This window comes from Triticum dicoccoides, chromosome 5B (assembly GCF_002162155.2).
Source record: "Triticum dicoccoides isolate Atlit2015 ecotype Zavitan chromosome 5B, WEW_v2.0, whole genome shotgun sequence".
Lineage (NCBI taxonomy): Eukaryota > Viridiplantae > Streptophyta > Magnoliopsida > Poales > Poaceae > Triticum > Triticum dicoccoides.
Window position 1 is genome coordinate 654111051 of NC_041389.1, and position 8841 is coordinate 654119891.

Below are 8841 nucleotides of genomic sequence, written 5' to 3' on the forward strand. Positions count from 1 at the left end.
CGGGTGGTTATTGGGCCTACATGGGCCTCGAGGGAGAAGAGGGAAGGAGGCAGGAGGGGGCCGCGCGCCCCTCCCCTTCCTAGTCCGAATAGGACAAGGGAAGGGGGGCGGCGCCCCCCCTTTTCTTCCCCTCTTCCTCCTCTTTCCCCCCTTCTCCTATTCCAACTAGGAAAGAAGGGAGTCCTACTCCCGGTGGGAGTAGGACTCCCCCCTTGGCGCGCCCTCCTTGGCCGGCCGCCTCCTCCCCCTGGCTCCTTTATATACGGGGGCGGGGGGCACCCCATAGACACACAAGTTAATCTACGGATCGTTCCTTAGCCGTGTGCGGTGCCCCCTTCCACCATATTCCACCTCGGTCATATCGTCGCGGAGTTTAGGCGAAGCCCTGCGCCGGTAGAGCATCATCATCGTCACCACGCCGTCGTGCTGACGGAACTCATCCCCGAAGCTTTGCTGGATCGGAGCCCGGGGATCGTCATCAAGCTGAACGTGTGCTGAACTCGGAGGTGCCGATTGTTCGGTACTTGGATCAGTCGGATCGTGAAGACGTACGACTACATCAACCGCGTTGTCATAACGCTTCCGCTTACGGTCTACGAGGGTACGTGGACAACACTCTCTCCTCTCGTTGCTATGCCATCACCATGATCTTACGTGCACGTAGGAAATTTTTTGAAATTACTACGTTCCCCAACAGAGCCACCTTGGAACATCCTCCTAAACATATTGTTTCCTCTGAAAAATTTCTGAAATTTTTAGTAACTTCAAATAAAAGTGAACCAACTTCAATAAAATTGATAGCAACAACTCCTGCAAGTGCCTAGAGCCTATATAAAGCATTGGAACTACTTGGAACCATATAAATTTGACATGCAATCTCAAAAACATGGTCACCTATGCAGCAAAAATTTGCAATGAATAAAGCACTAGATCAAAAACTAATTGGACCAATGGAGGAGTCACATACCAAGGAAAAATCTCCCCAAGCAGTTTTGCGAGAGGTGCTTTGAGCAAGGAGATCGAAAATCACGGCAACGGGGGCTGGAACTCGTGCTTGAGTTGGTTTTTCGTGTTTGTGTGAGGCAAAGGAAGAAGATGGGTGCAAGAATAAGTGGAGGAGGGCCACCATGGGCCCACGAGGCAGGGGGGCGCGCCCAGGGGGTAGGGCGCGCCCTCCACCCTCGTGGCCAGGTGGCAGCTCCCCCCGCGGTGATTTTTGCACAGTAAATTCTTAAATATTCCCGAAAAAATCATATTAAATTGACATGGTATTCTGAGGACTTTTATTTTCGGGATATTTTTATATTGCACGGATAAGTCAGGAGACAGACAGAAAAGTACTATTTTACTTTATTTCTACTAAATAACAGAAAATATAAAGAGGGTACAAAAGGTTGTGCTTCTAATTTCATCCATCTCATGTTCATCAAAAAGAATCCACTAACAAGGTTGATCAAGTCTTGTTAACGAGCTCATTTCGATTAACACGGAACCGGAGAAATTTCGAATAGCACTAAGTTACCTCAACGGGGATATGGACATCCCCAACAATAAGTATATCATACTTTTTCTTGACACTAGGGAGAGGAAATTCAAAACCTACGAATATAATCGATGGAATTTTTCCAATAGAGTTGATACTGTGAACCTGAGGTTGTTTCCTCGGAAAGTGTACCGTGTGCTCATTACCATTAACATGAAAAGTGATATTGCCTTTGTTGCAATCAATAACAGCCCCTACAGTATTAAGGAAAGGTCTTCCAAGAATAATAGACATACTATCATCCTCAGGAATACCAAGAATAAAAAAGTCCGTTAAAATAGTAACGTTTGCAACCACAACAGGCACATCCTCACAAATACCAACAGGTATAGCAGTTGATTTATCAGCCATTTGCAAAGATATTTCAGTAGGTGTCAACTTATTCAAGTCAAGTCTACGATATAAAGAGAGGGGCATAACACTAACACCGGTTCCAAGATCACACAAAGCAGTTTTAACATAATTTCTCTTAATGGAGCATGGTATAGTAGGTACTCCAGGGTCTCCAAGTTTCTTTGGTATTCCACCCTTAAAAGTATAATTAGCAAGCATGGTGGAAATTTCAGCTTCAGGTATCTTTCTTTTATTAGTAATAATATCCTTCATATACTTAGAATAAGGACTTGTTTTGAGCACATCAGTTAATCGCATACGCAAAAAGATAGGTCTAATCATTTCAGCAAAGTGCTCAAAATCCTCATCATCCTTTTTCTTGGATGGTTTCGGGGGAAAAGGCATGGGTTTTTGAACCCATGGTTCCCTTTCTTTACCATGTTTCCTAGTAACGAAGTCTCTTTTATCATAGCGTTGATTCCTTGATTGTGGGTTATCAAGATCAACAACAGGTTCAACTTCTACATCATTATCATTACTAGGTTGAGCATTAACATGATCATTATCATTAACATTATCACTGGGTTCATGTTCATCACCTGATTGTGTTTCAGCATCAGAAATAGAAATATCATTTGGATTCTCGGGTGGTTCAACAATAGGTTCACTAGAAGTTTGCAAAGTCCTATCATTTTTCTTTTTCTTCTTTTTAGAAGAACTAGGTACATCAATATCATTTCTCTGAGAATCTTGCTCGATTCTCTTAGGGTGGCCTTCAGGATACAAAGGTTCCTGAGTCATTCTACCGGTTCTAGTAGCCACTCTAACATCATAATCATTTTTCTTACTATTCATTTCATCAAGCACTTCTTTTTGAGCTTTAAGTACTTGTTCTACTTGAGTGGTAACCATAGAATCATGTTTGCTAACAAGTTTAAGTTCACCTCTAATATCAGCCATATAATCACCCAAGCATTTAATCATATAAGCATCTTGTTTTAATTGTCTACCAAAATAAGCATTAAAGTCATCTTGCTTAAAATTAAAGTTATCGAACTCATCCAAGCACTCACTAGCAATTTTAGTAGGAGGGACTTCAGCTTTATCATATCTATAGAGAGAATTTACCTTTACTACCTGTGTCAGGATATCGGGAGGTTCTTCAGTAAATAAGTAATTGAGATCATATACTTCTTCAATAGGCGATAAATTAAGACCGTGTATTTCTTCAATAGGAGGTAAATTCTTAACATCTTCAGCTTTAATACCTTTTTCTTTCATAGATTTCTTTGCCTCTTGCATATCTTCAGGACTGAGAAATAGAACACCTCTCTTCTTCGGAGTTGGTTTAGGAATAGGTTCAATAATTGGCTCAGAAATTGGCTCAGGAGCTAGCTCAGGAGGTGCCCAATTATTTTCGTTTGTCAACATATTGTTCAATAGAATTTCAGCTTCATCCGGTGTTCTTTCCCTGAAAAGAGAACCAACACAACTATCCAGGTAATCTCTGGAAGCATCGGTTAGTCCATTATAAAAGATATCAAGTATTTCAGGTTTCTTAAGAGGATCATCAGGCAAAGCATTAAGTAACTTGAGAAGCCTCCCCCAAGCTTGTGGGAGACTCTCTTCTTCAATTTGCATGAAGTTATATATTTCCCTCAAGGCCGCTTGTTTCTTATGAGCAGGGAAATATTTAGCAGAGAAGTAATAAATCATATCCTGGGGACTTTGCACACAACCAGGATCAAGGGAATTAAACCATAACTTAGCATCACCCTTTAATGAGAACGGAAATATTTTGAGTAAATAAAAGTAGCGCGATCTCTCATTATTAGTAAACAGGGCAGCTATATCATTCAACTTAGTAAGATATGCCACAACAGTTTCAGATTCATAGCCATAGAAAGGATCAGATTCGACCAAGGTAATTATATCTGGATCAACAGAAAAATCATAATAATCCTTATCGGGAACACAAATAGGTGAAGTAGCAAAAGCAGGGTCAGGTCTCATTCTATCTCTAAAAGATTCTTTACTCCATTTAACTATAAACCTCTTAAGTTCATATCTATCCTGGCAAGCAAGGATAGCTGCAGAAGATTCTGCATCAAAAAGATAACCTCCAGTAATAGAAGGCATATTTTCATCATCACTCTCATCATTGTATTCAGGTGCAATAATTTCTCTTTCTTTAGACCTAGCAATTTGCTCATCAAGAAATTCACCAAGGGGCACAGTAGTATCAAGCATAGAAGTGGTTTTATCATAAGTATCACGCATAGCAGAAGTGGCATCATCAATAACATGCGATATATCAGAATTCATAGCGGTAGCAGGTTTAGGTGTCGCAAGCTTACTTATAACAGAAGGAGAATCTAGTGCAAGGCTAGATGGTAGTTCCTTACCTCCCCTCGTAGTTGAGGGCAAAATCTTGGTCTTAGCGTCTTTCAAGTTCTTCACAGTGTCCACCAGATATAAATCCCAAGTGACTCAAAGAATAGAGCTATGCTCCCCGGCAACGGCGCCAGAAAAAGGTCTTGATAACCCACAAGTATAGGAGATCGCAACAGTTTTCGAGGGTAGAGTATTCAACCCAATTTTGTTGATTCGACACAAGGGGAGCCAAAGAATATTCTTAAGTATTAGCAGCTGAGTTGTCAATTTAACCACACCTGGAAACTTAGTATCTGCAGCAAGGTATTTAGTAGCAAAGTAATATGATAGTGGTGGTAATGGTAACAAAAGTAAAGACAGCAAAAGTAATGTTTTTGGTATTTTGTAGTGATTGTAACAGTAACAACAGAAAAGTAAATAAGCGAGAACGAGTATATGGAAAACTCGTAGGCACCAGATCAATGATGGATAATTATGCCGGATGTGGTTCATCATGTAACAGTCATAACATAGGGTGATACAGAACTAGCTCCAGTTCATCAATGTAATGTAGGCATGTATTCCGAATATAGTCATACGTGCCTATGGAAAAGAACTTGTATGACATCTTTTGTCCTACCCTCCCGTGGCAGCGGGGTCCTATTGGAAACTAGGGGATATTAAGGCCTCCTTTTAATAAAGAACCAGAACAAAGCACTAGCACATAGTGAATACATGAACTCCTCAAACTATGGTCATCATCGGGAGTGGTTCCGATTATCGTCATTTTGGGGTTGCCGGATCATAACACATAGTAGGTGACTATAGACTTGCAAGATAGGATCAAGAACTCACATATATTCATGAAAACATAATAGGTTCAAATCTGAAATCATGACACTCGGGCCCTAGTGACAAGCATTAAGCATAGCAAAGTCATAGCAACATCAATCTCAGAACATAGTGGATACTAGGGATCAAACCCTAACAAAACTAACTCGATTACATGATAAATCTCATCCAACCCATCACCGTCCAGCAAGCCTACGATGGAATTACTCAAGCATGGCGGTGAGCATCATGAAATTGGTGATGGAGGATGGTTGATGATGACGACGGCGACGAATCCCCCTCTCCGGAGCCCCGAACGGACTCTAGATCAGCCCTCCCGAGAGAGATTAGGGCTTGGCGGCGGCTCCGTAACGTAAAACGCGATGATTTCTTCTCTCTGATTTTTTTTTCTCCCTGAAAGCCAATATATGGAGTTGGAGTTGGCGTCGGAGGGCCACCAGGGGGCCCACGAGGTAGGGGGGCGCGCCAAGGGGGCGCCCCCCACCCTCGTAGGCAGGGTGTGGGCCCCCTGGTCTTCTTCTTTGGCGAGGATTTTTTATTAATTATCCTAAGACATTCCGTGGAGTTTCAGGTCGTTCCGAGAACTTTTATTTTCTGCACAAAAACAACACCATACAATTCTGCTGATAACATCGTCAGTCCGGATTAGTTCCATTCAAATCACACAAGTTAGAGTCCAAAATAAGGGCAAAGGTGTTTGGAAAAGTAGATATGACGGAGACGTATCAGTCTCCCACACCACAAAGTTCCCACGGTCAAATCGTGGATACTTCGATCTCACCGGAGCAGCAATTACTTTAGCCGCACCGGAATACTCCGCCAGTTGCTTGGACTTGTCCTTCTCGTCGTCCAACATGATCTCCCGTTACTAGAAGATTAACCTTGCTCTAGATACCAATTGTTGACCCAGATCCGACGCGGAGTATTTCCGGCGACGGCGATACGACCGATGACGAACGACGATGACAGACGACGCTCACTGACGAACTCGACGAAGTGCTTTACGTCGAGTTGCACCGCAGTACAAAGCTGGCCACATGATCCCTAATTGATCCTTGTACGTGGACGAGTACTTGTACTATAACGCATGAGCACTTCTAGCTGGAATCGATCAACTTGATTGATCGTCTAGCTAGCTCACGTATACGGAGCAGCACAAGAATCAATTTGATTGCCACACGCACGTCTCGTGCGTGTTGTTTTCTTTGTATTGCTTTTCACAGTATAGCTTACGAGAGGTATACACACGTATATATATAGTACATAGGACCGATCTAATCTAGCTTACTCGGGTAGATGTTCTCGGACGTCGATAACTGCCACACGTGTGGCAGGAAAGGAAACGCACCACACGTCTCTAATACAAATAGATTGCCACGTCATCGCATGCATGCATGTCAAAATCTTTTCGGATTTTTAGTTTTTAAAATGTTTTATCTCTTAAATGAAAAATGCAATTGAAGATCCGTTTTCAACATTGAATCCCTCGCGACGAGATCTTCAAAACTAGATCCCATATCGATATATTTCGGTGAATTTTTTTGGTTAAAAGTTGTCATGTCTATTGCACATGAATTGACATGATATTTACACTGAAGTTGCCATGATATGTTTCAACTATTTTCTTTTACATTTAAAAGTAAAATTTAACATATTATAAAACGGAGAATTAAGAAACTAGACTTGTCATGCACCATAAACTAAAATTGCCATGATACATGCACTTAAATTGCCATGGTTCAATAAAAAAATATTTTCATGATCAAAGTACTGGAATTGTCATCATCAAAAAACTAAAATTGCCATGATCTACAAACTAAAATTGCCACATGGCAACTTTAGTTTAAGCACTATGGCAACTATAGTGTAAACATCATGGCAACTTCTGGGCAACAATAAAATTCGTGAAACATATCAACATGGGGTCTAGTTTTGAAGATCTCGTCGAGACGGATTTAATGATGAAAACGGGTTTTTAGTAGGCTTTTTTATTTAGGAGATAAAACATTTTTAAGCCGAAAACCAAAAAGATTTCTGCTGATGTCATCTATTCATACGTGACAAAATGAGTGGTGATGGAGGCGTGTGGGCAATCTGAAAATGCCCACAAGTGTGGGCGTTAGTTTTTTCGATGTTCTAATCCTAATACTAATATAGATGACTCCTCCGTGTACGAGCCGGACACGGTAACTAAGAGTCGGGTTTAATTCCAACAACATCTAATTATATTGATTCAGTATTGTGGATGTCGGTCTTTTTTCTTATAAATTTGCCCAAACTTTATAAAACTTGACATCAGACAAATTTTGTTTGGAGACTAAATGAAAACGAGGAAGTGTGTTTTTAAATATCCTTATTGTATATCTTTAAATATGACTAGACGATTCGTATTCTTTTGTGTTGTATATACACGCGAGCGAGACGGTTCTCTATATTTGGCGTTGTACGTTTTCGTGTACGTACATGCCCAACCAAAATGACTGCTCCCTGGCCAGCTCTATTCTGGTCAGGTTGTATTAATCACGCTCGCTGGGTCTGACCGGCTGATCTGGACGGCCAACCGCCACCGAAACGGCCGGCCCACACGGTCGCCGCCGTGGTACAGCAAGACAACCAGGCAGCCCCCCTCGGCAGACACGGTCAGACGTACACACACGGCTCCGGCCTCCGGCCATGGGACTGCTGCATTAACTCCACTCTCTGAACCGTCGTCTCTCTGCAGCCGCATCAGTCAGGCAAATCACGAACGTTAATGAAAGTCATCCTTATTTCCGATTCCGAGACTGCATTTAACTTTACACTCTGGTTAACATACACATATCCTTAGACTGTGTTACTGTCTTCAGGCTAGTCATAGTGCATAGTAACTTAGACTAGTAACATGCATATGTTACTAGTCTATGTTACTACCATCATAGTGGGTAGTAGCATAAGTGTAGTGTCATGCAAGTCTTCATTTATTATGTTGTAGACTCATTTTGCATTGGGGTGCGTTATGTTATGGTAACATATTATGTTACCACAAGCACCTCTCTCCTCATTAATTTCATGCCACATAAGCATATATGTCTTGGGATGTGCTATGTTATTATCTAAGTTACTCCCACTATGGCTAGTCTCATAGTGGGAGTAACATAAGTGTGGTAACATGCAAAGTTTCATTTATTAGGTTATAGAGTAACATAAGTGTGGTAACATGCAAAACTTCATTTATTAGGTTATATAAACTCATATTGCATTGGGGCATGTGATGTTACAGTAACTAGCTAAGTTACTATAACTATCTCTCTCCTCATTAACTTATTGCCACATACGCACATTTGTTGAGTTGGACTCGATGTTACTGCTGAAGTTACTCCCACTATGGCTACTCTTAGGAGCACCACCTATTTGGAATAAACGGTAGGCAGTAGATTCCTGAATATGTAGTCCACATTGAAATCTTAAAAAAATATTTTTAGGAATGAGAGAGTATTTGAAATCGGCTTTGTCGGTGAAGCTGGATTTAGATTTGGGTCACTTTCAATGCAGTTGCCTGAAATAGTTCAAGTGTACTTCGGTGACAATCAGTTCTGCCAATGAAGTGAATCCATAGATGTCAACTGAAACAACATGGCCTTAAGTTGATTGCAGTGATAGTACTAGCAGTCTCCCTCCTGTGTCGCACCCGCACGGCGACCGGGGGGGCTCCAAATCCGGCGCTCCTAGCCCCCTCCCCTCCTCCTCCGCCTCACCCCCCC